Source organism: Cricetulus griseus, chromosome 5 (assembly GCF_003668045.3).
Source record: "Cricetulus griseus strain 17A/GY chromosome 5, alternate assembly CriGri-PICRH-1.0, whole genome shotgun sequence".
Classification (NCBI taxonomy): domain Eukaryota; kingdom Metazoa; phylum Chordata; class Mammalia; order Rodentia; family Cricetidae; genus Cricetulus; species Cricetulus griseus.
The window spans coordinates 44662937-44675740 of record NC_048598.1 but is presented as its reverse complement, the minus strand read 5'-3'; positions in this window follow the sequence as shown (position 1 = coordinate 44675740).

Below are 12804 nucleotides of genomic sequence, written 5' to 3'. Positions count from 1 at the left end.
CATGGTGTCTTATCACAAAAAATAGAGAAGTAACTAAGACAGAACATTACACCAGTAGCACAGACATTTATATCTTCAATTAATAAATGGGACCACCTGAAACTGAGAAGCTTCTGTAAGGCAAAGCACACAATCAGTAAGACAAAATGACAGCCCACAGAATAGAAAAAGATCTTCACCAACCACACATCTGAAAGAGGACTGATTTCCAAAATATGCAATGAACTCAAGAAGCTAGCCACCAAAACACCAAACAATGAAATTAAAAAGTGGGGTGCAGAACTAAATAGAGAATTCTCAACAGAGTAATCTGAAATGGTTGAAAGACACTTATAAAGGTGCTCAAAATCCTTGGCCATAAGAGAAATGCAACTCAAAACAACTCTGAGATACAACCTCACAACTGTCAGAATGGCTAAAATCAAAAATACCAATGACAATCTATGCTGGAGAGGATGTGGATAAAAAGGAACACTCCTCCATTGCTGGTGGGAGTATGAACTTTAAGACCACTCTGGAAATCAGTGTGGCGATTGCTCAGAAAAATGGGAATCAGTCTACCTCTAGGTCAAGCAATTCCTCTATGGGTATATACCCAAATAATGCACATCCACACAACAAGGACATATGTGCAACCATGTTCAAAGAAGAATTGCTTGTAATAGCCAGAATCTGGAAGCAACCTAGATGCACCTCAACTGAAGAATGGATAGAGAAAATGCTGTACAATTATACAATGGAGTATTACTCAGCAGAAAAAAGCAATGGAATGTGCACTCTAGGGGGGCCCTGGGGTGGATTATTATTTTTCCCTGCTGTTAGAAGGGAGTTAGAGAGCCCATCCCATGTGAAGTGAGGCCCTCTTGCCATGGACACATGGGGAAGGGCCTAGGCCCAGCTAAGGATGATATGGTGGACTTTGTGGAGCCCCTGTTGAGTGCCCTACCCTGCCTGAGGAGTGGAGGGTGAATGGGTTGGGGGGTAGGTCGGGGATATGGCAGGAGGACTGAGGGCAGAGAAGGAGAAGTGATTTACATGTGAAATCAAGCTTGTTCCTAATTTGAATTAATAAAAAAAATTAAAAAAGAAAGAAAGGAGAGATCAGAGGCACAAAAATAAGCTAGCTAGCTACACTACACCATTTGGCAATCCCTAGTTCAAGTAGAGATGCTTTTTTGATTAATAAAGTGCACAGTGATAGATAAATGATCCAAATGTCTGCTTCAGACTTTCATAAACAAGTGCTCACAATCTCATGGGCAGCTAAATACAAATATGTGCAAACACATATGAAAACATATACACACAAACACACACACACACATACACACACACACACACACACACACACACACACACACACACACACACACACCACAAATAGAGATGTGAAAATCAGATAAGTAAAGTTCCTACCTGTGCACACCTTCTCACTGTCACATTTGTCTCTTATGTAAATATAAACTTTTATTTAGTTCTTTATATTTTGGAGATCAGCACTCTGTCAAATGTGGGGTTGATGAAGATCTTTTCACATTCTCTAGGCTCCTGTTTTGTCCTATTGACAGTGTCCATTCCCTTACAGAACCTTTTTAGTTTCATGAAGTCCCATTTGCCTTAGTGTTTGTGTTGCTGGTACTTTGTTCAGGAATTTTTGCTAAAGACAATTACAAAGTAGAATCAGAACTAGATTGATAACAGGTAGTTTATTAAAAATAATACTCATGCAAGGGAGCCAGTGATGAAGTTTGCACCAGAGCAGCAGTGACCCATAAGATGCCTCCTAGTCTTCTCAGCCAGGCAGAAGAGAGAATAAAAGGACCTGAGTGTGTGCCTCCCTACTACTTAAACCTTTGTTATGTCACTCTGATTATGCCCAAGTGGGTGTGGTCAGGGCACCTTTGACCAGCCCCAGGTGGGTGTGGTCAGCATTACATCTAAACAGGATTTCTCGCTACAATTCCCCTTTTAGTCTAAAGAGGGTTTAAACTTCACAATGTAAGTTATCTATGATTAACAATCATAAAGGTGAATGACAAGAAGATATAATAATCTACTTATATCACATCCTAACTATATCTATTCCAACTCAGCCCTAAAGTCACCTGAAAGAGATGTCCAAGCCTAAATACCTCCTTCCAAACCCAACCCTAAAAAATAGGAAACTAGCCCTAACTAGGTGTACATTATCTTTAGTGACAACAGTGGGGAGAAGGGGCATAATATTCTCCAAGTTACTTGCTGCTGAAATGGGATGACTAAATGTTTGTTTTCATTTAAATGGGGTTGGTTATAAATGTTAATGATCACAGTCAATCTCTTTTTACAGGAAAAAGGGGGAATAGGATATAGAAATGAATACTTTGCATTGGTATGGATTTTCATTTATTGATACAACTTTAAGGTCACCCACCATGGTGGATGGGTGAAAGACGCAAGCTAGCATGGGGTTAGCTCATTAAACAACTACAATAAAGCCTCGTGCAGTTTGCATCAAGCTTTCACCTCCTCATGGTGATTGGGGTGGCCATGGTCCTGGGCTGAGGTCCTGGGGACCTGAGTCTCCAGGGGTCTTTCATTACTTAATAACTGTTTTGTTACATATTTAACTATGTTAATGTTTTTTTTGTTGTTGTTGTTTTTCGATAAAAGGGTTCTCTGTGTAGATTTGCAGCCTATCCTGGCACTTGCTCTGTAGACAAGGCTGACCTCGAACTCATGGAGAGCTGCCTGCCTCTGCCTCCCAAGTGCTGGGATTAAAGTCATGTGCCACCAATGCCCAGCATCACTATGTTAATGTTAAAACCCTTCTTTTTATTTAGATAGAAAAGAGGAGATGATGGGAGAAGTCCTTCTGTGTATATATTTGTCTTATTGGTTGGTAAATAAAGCACTGTTGGTCAACAGGGAAGCAAGATACATGGGCCTAGGAATGAAGGAGGATTCTAGGAAGTGTAGTAAAGAGGAGAGTCATCATGTGATCCCAGAGAGGAAACATGCTGGTGGTGTCCTCCATAAGATAAATCTTTATAAAATATATAGGTTAGAAGTTATGGTTGATAATTAAGACTGAGATAGCAAATTAGAAATCCTAGTCATTGGCCAGCAGCATTGTAACTAAGATAAATCTCTGTGTGTTATTTGTGGGCCCTAACATAGTGGTGGAACTCAGGCAGCTGGCAGAAAGTGTTATCATTACATTTCTCTTGTGCAAATGCATTCCGTCGAGCAAGGGGAACAAACTTCCATTGCAGGTTGGAGTGCAAAATTGTACAGCCATTTTGGAAATCAATATGTCAGTTTCTCAGAAAATTGGGAATCAATGTACTTCAAGAGCTTGCTATATCACTATTGGACAAATACCCAAAGGATGCTCAATCATACCACAAGGACACTTCCTCAACTATATTCAGGGAAGTTTCATTAATAATAGCCAGAAACTGGAAATGACCTAGATACCCCTCAACTAAAGAATAGATAAAGAATATGTGGTACATTTACATAATGGATTATTACTCAGCTGTTAAAAATAATGATATCTGAATATTTGAAGGCAAATGAATAGAATTAGGGAAAAATCATCATAATTAGGTAACCGAGACCCAAAGAGATAATTGTGGTATATATTCACTTAAAGTGGATATTGGTTGTATAGGATAACCATGGTACAATCCACAGACCCAAAGAGGCTGGCTAACAATGAGGGCACAAGGGGGGTCAGGATGTGTGGATCTCCCTGGGAAGCAGAAAAGATCCATGTAGTGTGAATAATAAAAACCTAGAGACAGATAATGGGGTTCAAGCTGAAGATCAGAAAAATAAAGCATCCAACCACTAGAGAGTTCTTACCTCTTCCAATGCTGTGGAGATACTGTTTTAAGAGTGCCTAGAGACTTAATATCCAAGACTGAAGCCTGGATGCTCAATCCTGTCTTTAGGAATCCTCAGACTTAATACCAAAAGCCTGAATAAACCCCTGAGCTCCTGTCTCATATACCTTTCTAGTGCTGAGATTAAAGGCAAACACACCACCATCCAGCCTCGGTGGCTAACTAGTATGGCTGCTGGGATTAAAGGTGTGTACCTCTACTGCCTGGCCTTTATTCCTGTGGCTAGATTTGCATTCTGATCTTCAGGCAAAATTCATTATATCATTAACATTATATCACCACAGATATCCTGAGTGGATTTGCACTAGATGGGTATGGGAACTCAAGGGATCTGGTTTTGGGGTAGATAGAGGAAGAGAGCACTTAAAAAGATGACGGGAATTGGGATTATTCAAGGTCAGGTAGAAACCAGATGCAAGGGTAATAATTTGAATCTACAAGGATGACCCGAGACAAAACTCCCAGGAATAGGAACTGTGTCACCTAAAATGGCCATCTCTAGTTAGATAATTGATGGCTAACTCAATTGTCATCAGAGAGCCTTCATCTAGTAACTGATAGAAACAAATGCAGGGACCTGAAGCCAAACATTAGTTCAATCTCCAACAATCCTGATGAAGAGAGGGAGGAAGAATTGTACAGTTCATGGGCATCACATGAAAACCCACAGAAATAACTAAGCTGACTCATAGAAATGCAGAGAGTCTGAACCAACAACCAAGGAGCATGCCTGGGTCAACCTAGACCCTCTACAGATATGCAATAGCTGTGTAGCTTGGTCAACTTGTGGGACTCCTAACAATGGGAGCAGAGGATATTCCTAATGCTTTGACTACCTCTTAGAAAGCCAATCCTCATAATGCTTTGGATTTGCTTGCTGGTCTTGATATGAGGCAAGGTGTTGAGTCTTACAGAAACTTGATATGCCTTGCTTAATTACACCTATGGGATACCTGCCCATTTCTGAACAGAAACAGAGGAAATTGATGAAGGTGCAGGGCAGGAGGGAGGTTGGGGGAGGTAATGGGAGAAAGGAGAGACAAACTTGTGGTTGTGTTTTAAAGTAAATAAAGTAAATAAAAAAGAATGAGTACTCTCAGAGTATTTAAAGGATAACTTATTAAATAACATTTAAATAAATTTTATGGATCTTTTAGTAGATGATCTTTTTCAAGTATGACTTCTTAAAAATAATTCTTTATTTTTAAGAAGTATTTTATATGCAATGTACAATGGGGAGGCTGGCGATATGGCTCTGCAGTTTAGATCTTTTACTGCCGCTACAAAGCACCTGGCTTAAGTTCCCAGCACCAACAGGGTGACAGTAATTTTTAACTCAAGTTCTATAAGTCTTTCACACTTTTTTGGTTTTCACAGTCATTGCATGCATGTGATTCCCTTGCCTTTGTGCAGGAGAAACATTTATTCACATAAAATAAAAGTAAATAAAATATTTTAAGACAAAATATTCTAACTACAAACAAAAATGTCAGAATATTATATGGCATATTAATCTGGGAATTAAAGTTGCTGTTACTATGTTTACTTTGATTTTTGTATTTTTTATTAAAATATGTATTATGGAGGTTAAAATTTTTTTTTCTAAGTTACTGTTACCATTTCACGACAGACTTGGGAGTAAAACTGTCTTTTCCTACTTTTCTAATTGACTGATCTTGAGCAATTAACTTAACCTTTCTAAACCTCCTTTTCTCAACCTATAAATATTAATGATATAGCCAATTTAATAAGCCCATAGAGAAGATCAAAGAAATAACAAAGCAGTTCTCTCATTATCATACCTAACACACTGATCATTCAATCCCTGAATAAGGAATGGAAGCCAATATTTCACAGAATTTGCATGTAAATAGATAAGCTTTCAGTTAACTTTTCTCAGTAAAAGACTGACTGTACTTAAAATTAGATATTTATTTGTCCTGTAGCCTTATATTATGGTGTTAATTTTCATTAATTCTAAATTTTTTGTTTTTCTTTAAAATTATACAGCTATCTGTCCTGCTCTATCTAGTAGCATTGCTTATGGTAATCTAATATCCAGATCCATCAAGTGCTAACATCTGTTTATGCACAAACTTCTCATTTAAACATGATTAGTTTCTTTTGTGTGTGTGTGTGTGTGTGTGTGTGTGTGTGTGTGTGTGTGTGTGTGTGTGTGTGTGTTCCTGACAAAAACAACTGGAAAGAAATGATGGAGCTGATCACATTTCATCAGTAGTCAGGATGTGGAGAGAGATGAATGTTGGCTTTCTCCTCTTGACTAAGCCTGGGAATATAGACATAGCCATAGTTCTTCTCACATCCAAGGCTCAAATTCCTTATTTAGGTAATTGCTTTTTTGAAAACACATATATATATATATATATTATATATATATAATATATATATATATATCCTGAGGGCATGTTTCTATGGTAATTCTAAATGTCAGATTGGCAGTGAAGATTAATGATTACAAATAACTTTGACAATATAAATATTACATATATTATTATTATTATTATTATTATTATTATTACTATCCTTTTTGCCATTTTCCACACATAAGTTCAGAGTTTGTTTCTGCTAATGTGGAAGTTATATCATCTAGGTTTTACTCTGGCATTATAGGCCACTGTGATGCCTGTGCAGGTAAACAGTCTTACTCTCAACCATCACAAACTGACTTTGATCTTCCTGGAAACCACATGAAAGAGAGAACTGACTCTCATCGATTGTCCTCTGCCTTCAACATATGCTACATGGCTGCACTCAAACCCCTTCACCCACACACAGTAAATAAATATTTAAAACATAAAGGCTAGAAATGATTTCTCTTGCAACGTCTCATTATATGAATAGATAGTTTAGCCAAAGAGACAAACTATTACTATGAATTTTCAATATCATCTTATTTTAACTGTTTCTTTTAATCACATGTGTTCACTTGTGAAAGCATGTGGAAAGAACAACTTGTGGTTATAGTCTCCACTTTTCATTTTATTTTTAGTCAGGGACTGTGATGACTATTCTTGGTTGTCAACTTCACATTATCTATAATGAAATATAATCCAGAAGTGGAGGACACACCTGTGAGAGACTTTGTTATTGGTTTGAAGTGGGTCAATCCAATTCTAGTCCAGGCCTTTGAGGTAAGAAGACACATCTCTGATACAGATATTAAGGTATGAAGATACGGGCTTTTGATCTGGAACTTAGGTGGGAAGACACACCTTTATTCTTGCCACACCTTCTGCTGGAAGCTTATATAAGAGCATGGAAGTACAAAGGTTTTGGTCTTGTCTGCCTGCCCCACCTTGCTATCATCTCCAATCCTTTACTGACATTGGAGCTTAATTCTTTGGGACTCCATTATATACAGAACACCAGCTGCAGAATCCAGCCTTGTGGGACTGAGCTACTACTAGATTCTTGTACCTTCCTTTCACAGATAACCATTGTTGTGTTAGTTGGACTGCACTCTGAAAGTCATTCCCAAAAGATCCCTTTATATGTATAGAGAGATATTCATTCCATAAGTTGTGTTACTCTGGAGAACTCTAATGCAGGGACTTGTCTTTGAACCCCAGGTTATTCAGGTAACAAGCTTAATATCAGCTCACTGTAGGAGTCCTCTACCCCATTAAAATATTAAGAATATATTACAAACTGGAAATACAACAACTGTGAACCCAACAAACATGTTTTGATCAATTGGTTAACTAAAAATAGAGGCACTAAAAATAGAGATGGGAAGCTAACGTAGTTCCTACTTTTACTATATTTGAAGTTTCCTTATTAGGATGGTGAGTGACAAAGTAAACCTCTCAAATAACATCCAAAATAATCCAGAAGAGTGGGGGAAAGAGTTACATTATCCAGTCTAGGAAATATTTCAAAGGGATTAAGGATCTCTTTTGAGGGTTCACTGATGAAATATTTCACTCATTCCTCCCATTTCACACAGCAAAGCAAGTTTTAAACCATGATCTTTGGGGGAATAGTTCAGGTACAAACTAAAACAGGTAGTTGGGCAAAGGTGACTGTAAGGGAAGCTGTAGCGTGGTCAGGCACACCTGTAGCCAGCCCCTAAGAAGGCGTCGCTACAGCTTCCCCTACAGGTGATAATAGTGTTATACACTTGCCATGCAAAGATGAGGACATCAATTCCAACCTATAGATTAAGAAAACACACACACACACACACACACACACACACACACATATATATATATATATATATATATATATATATTTCATCATGCACTTGTTTTACAGGATGTTGGTGATAGAAAATGACATTCAGTGAAATTCAATTCTACTATTAAACAGTTTAGTAAATTATAATTGAAGTGAACATTATGTAGGATTACATTTATCAAGATTTTTAATGCTCTGTTTAACATCTTCTGTAAAATAGTCTTACACAGAATCATAACACCAAAATAATTGCCTTTGGTAAACACAATCTATTCACCTGTTGGTAAAAACAAAGACACTTCCATTTGCTAACATTGTTGAAGTTGGTATTTCAAAACAAATTGTATTATAGATACACTACACTTTACATTCATGTTTTTACTAAGTGAAAATTTTATTTTCTCCAAGTTAAATTGAAATGTACCAGAAGCCAGAATTGTAAGCAATCACCTATGGTTATAAGCATATCTACTTTTTTATATTTAGGCAATTATATAAGAAAAATTTGTCTCATTGAGTATCTTAATTAAATCCAAGGTATTATGATTATTATCACACTGCCCTATCAAATAGAGTAAGACACTTTTAAAAATTATTTTATAAAATATTATTTTCATATTATAGAGCAATCACATGTCTTCTCTGTGAATTTAGTTTCCTACTAGGGGAATCCAATACTAAAGATTGTCACTCAAGTAGCCAATACTGTTGATGAGAAAGCAATACCAATGAACAGAGCCTAAGAGTGACTAGCCATGTATTCTAAAGATGTTGCTGACAGAATTTTCAATGGTTATATTTTCTTAGGAACAAATCCTTAGAGAGCATTGCCTCTAGATTAGGTGACAATAACTTCACCTATTTTAGAAAAGACTTCCATATGTTTTTCAGTTGAATTAAAATGCAACCTTTCTATTTTCCTTTACTTTTTTCTTTTGTTTTGAGCATAGAATTAGTTACAATATTTATATTTTTTGAATCTTAAGTATTTACTCTTTGGTTTATTCATTTGGATATGAATGTTTTGACTTTATATTCACTTAACAGAAATGTCTACCTATTCATATCTTTCCCCATGATATATCCACATTTGGATGACACATTGAATACTCTGCTGTGTTTCTTTCTTGAGAAAATATGGACATTTTTGATTGTAAAATCAAAGCATGATATGCACATACACATAAAAAGACTAGCTGATTCATTCTGTTATTTTGCTTGAAAGGACTGAAAAGCTTTTCCTAAAACAGAACATAAAGAAAAATAGATCTCACTTTTAACATTTGCTGAAAGAATAGTGAGACTCTGCCAAACTTCTGTAAAGTCAAACTTATAATTATCACTCACAAACGGTGAATTTATTGCACTTAAAGTCAGTAAGCCATTTCAAACTTAAATACATCATTGTAGTACCTTGACATTGAGTATCATAGTCGACTACTTAAAAACACCCGGCAGAGTTTAAAGCAGGATGTGTCACCTCAGCACTTTATATTGATTGAACAAAATTTCCCTAACTGGAAGTTGAAGCATTTCATCAGGCTCAGATTGTCCCTACCATACAGGTTCAATAGACTCACCTGGGTCGCTAATGATAACAGAATGGCATTCCACCAGAGGCTTTGTGATGAGGATAATAAATAGATAGTGCTTGTCAGCTTGAAAGCCTCTTTCTGAGAATAAGAAGAGTTTTATTAAGGGGGAAAATTGATCATGAACAATCACAATGCTGAAAGCACGGAAGGATCATAGACATAGTGGAGCAAAACATGCTAAAGATAATACGATGAAATGAAAGAGAGGAAATATTCCACAATTCCAGTACAGAACTGAGTTTATAACAGAATTCAGTCTACACAATGATTTCATCTCAAGAGACTATGTTGTGTTCCAGCCTAGAAGAAGATTTCAACCTATGTATCTTTAAAAATATATATCTTTCAATGTGTTTTAAAGCAAAATTGCTAGTGAACATTATTGCCAGGTGTCTGATGAAGTGGCTACTGCAGTATTTACATAGGATAGTGAAGGTCAGTTAAAACACTGAAATGAAATAAAACATAAAAACAAATATTATCTTCTATTTACTGCATTTCAAATGTCTTAGGTAGGAATATCCATAATTGTATTTTAACACGCAAACAACAGATTTTTCTAATTGGAATCATTATTGAGATATTTATTTTATATTTTGAGTATTTAAATGATCTGTTTAAGAATTATAGCATGTTATCTTTAGGATTCATTTAAACAATGCTTAGGGCTGCTTTACTCCACCAGTGACTGACATTCCCATCAGCCCTCTGTCCTTGAATCACACTCCCCAGTGCAACCCATTCCATCAAATCCATCCTCTGGAAAGTAGCTGGGATATTTTTAAAATGTTATGCCTTGTGAGCTGGACATTTCTTTCTCAAAATCATTAAATCTTCTTGTTGGAACTCAAATTACATCTGAATCTTCCCCATCCTCAGTTATGATTCTTTCTGTATATCATATTTCTCCATTCACCTTATCTCTTCAGATCATTCAATACACAAAGACACTATTATTATTGTTGTTATCTCTGAACTTTATACATGTATTTTCCTGAAAACTGACATTAGCTTATTAACTGTTCTTTTCTCAGTCTCATAGGAGTTTTCTGGAGCTCATATGATTTTCTATCCATAAGAGAAATATTTAAAAATTTATTCAAGCATTTGAAGTAATTCACTATTATGTACATGCTCTTTGATTTTTTATAGTGCAGGTTGATAATCTCATGTAGTAACAATTGCCTCAAAATCTAGTGCATATTTTAAATGGAAAAATTACTTGAACTTGCTTGCATACATCAATAAATATCTACCATTATATCTATCCAACAATTCCTTTCATGTCTCTTACCACAAACATCCCCTTCCCAGATTCATTTCTGCTTTATGAATAACTTTTATATATAACCCTTAATATATATGCACATAAATATATATGAAATTTATTATGTTCAGTTAGTATTAATTTTATGCACATGGGGGTAGGACTTATCACTTTGGCAACTTTTGAGGAACCTTGTTGAAGAAAACTGATGTACCCTTCCTCAATAGCCACTGACTGACTAGGGGAGGGACACATGAGTGCTTTTCTCATCATAGCCAGAAGATTGACTAAAGTGGTCTTGTACAGTCTTTGTCTAGGCAAATATGAACTTTGAGAGTTTATAAATGCTACAAATATGATATTGTCATGTCTATAACTTTACTATAGTCACATCCATCCCCTGGATATTATTGCCTGTCTTTCCCATATAATCTAATGTTCCCTCAGCATGAAACATCATACACTTCAGTCACAGAATTAGAGAAAGCAAGCTGTGCTGACATGGAATGCTGATCCCTGACACTTTAGCTAGAAGAGAATTAGAAGTTCCTATTCATGCCAACATGGGAGATAAAGCACCATCACTCCTGCCCTGACCTAAATCATGTGTACTAAAGTAGAAACCCAGCAGATATGATATGACCAAGGGCAAAATCATGGCATTGCTATCTTGGGAGTAATCAATAGTTTATTGGACTTAAAGCCAACTTAATAATGTAATCATTATTTGTTACTGTAAATTTAGCTGAAACCCTATGCTTTGAGAGGTCATAGACTCGAGAGGAGACCCTGCTTCTACTATTTGGCTTACATGATAAACTATCACACTGCCTTCCAAATTATTGTGTTTATACTAGTGCATTCTATGGCTCTCACCCTCACTAAACTGGTTTCTCATTTCAGTAAACAGAGGCTATGAAAGAAACATAACCACAAACTAGAGAAAAATGTTAATTGTGGAAAGGATATATCAATGAAATCAGGCTCATTATTCCTTCTCTTAGGCAAATTTTACAATATTGCCACTCGATGATTTTGTTACCTTGTCCTAAATCCTAGGACAGTTTTTGAAGAAGAAATAAAGGAGATCCTTGAAAGATTAATAGGCAAATTTAAGAACCATAGACCTATTAGATAAAAAAGGATAATTGCATGATGCTGTTGGCTGTTAGTTCAGCTTAATTGCTTAAATTGGCTCTTACAAATTAATTCTAATCCATAAACACTGAACAGCTAATTGTTTACTATTGCTCATAATTGGCATACATAGTTAATGTTCTGGCTTTCTTTTTGATATTGTGATAAACATTTACCAAAAGCAATTGCGAGGGAAATGGGGTTTATTTTCCTATAAAAGCTATAGTCCAACATGGAAGAAAGTCAAAGAGGGGATCAAAGGAGGGAATCTTGAAGGAGGAAACAATGCAAAGATCATTAAGACATGCTGCTTACTGGCTTACTTCCATGGTATGAATCCCATCTGCCTAGGTATGGCATTACTACATTGAAGGAATTATCCATATCAATTAGCACAATTAACAATATATCCCACATATATATAGACAGGCCAAATTGTGGACACAATTTTTCAGATGTAGTTCAGTCTTTTCTAGGTATATTAAGTTAACAAGTGAAGCTAACTATGACATTCAACATTTTATCAACTTGGAGATAAAAATATACCACTTTAAGCAATCACTTTTATATTTTTTTGTTTGTCCTCAAGAATATATGTTAACATATCAACAAGAAACACAGTCTTACTTTGAAAAACCCCTTGGCCTTTTAAAATTTCAAAAGATTTATAGTAGTCCAGGTTCTTTTTTTAAAAATATCAGTCTCTTAACTGTGG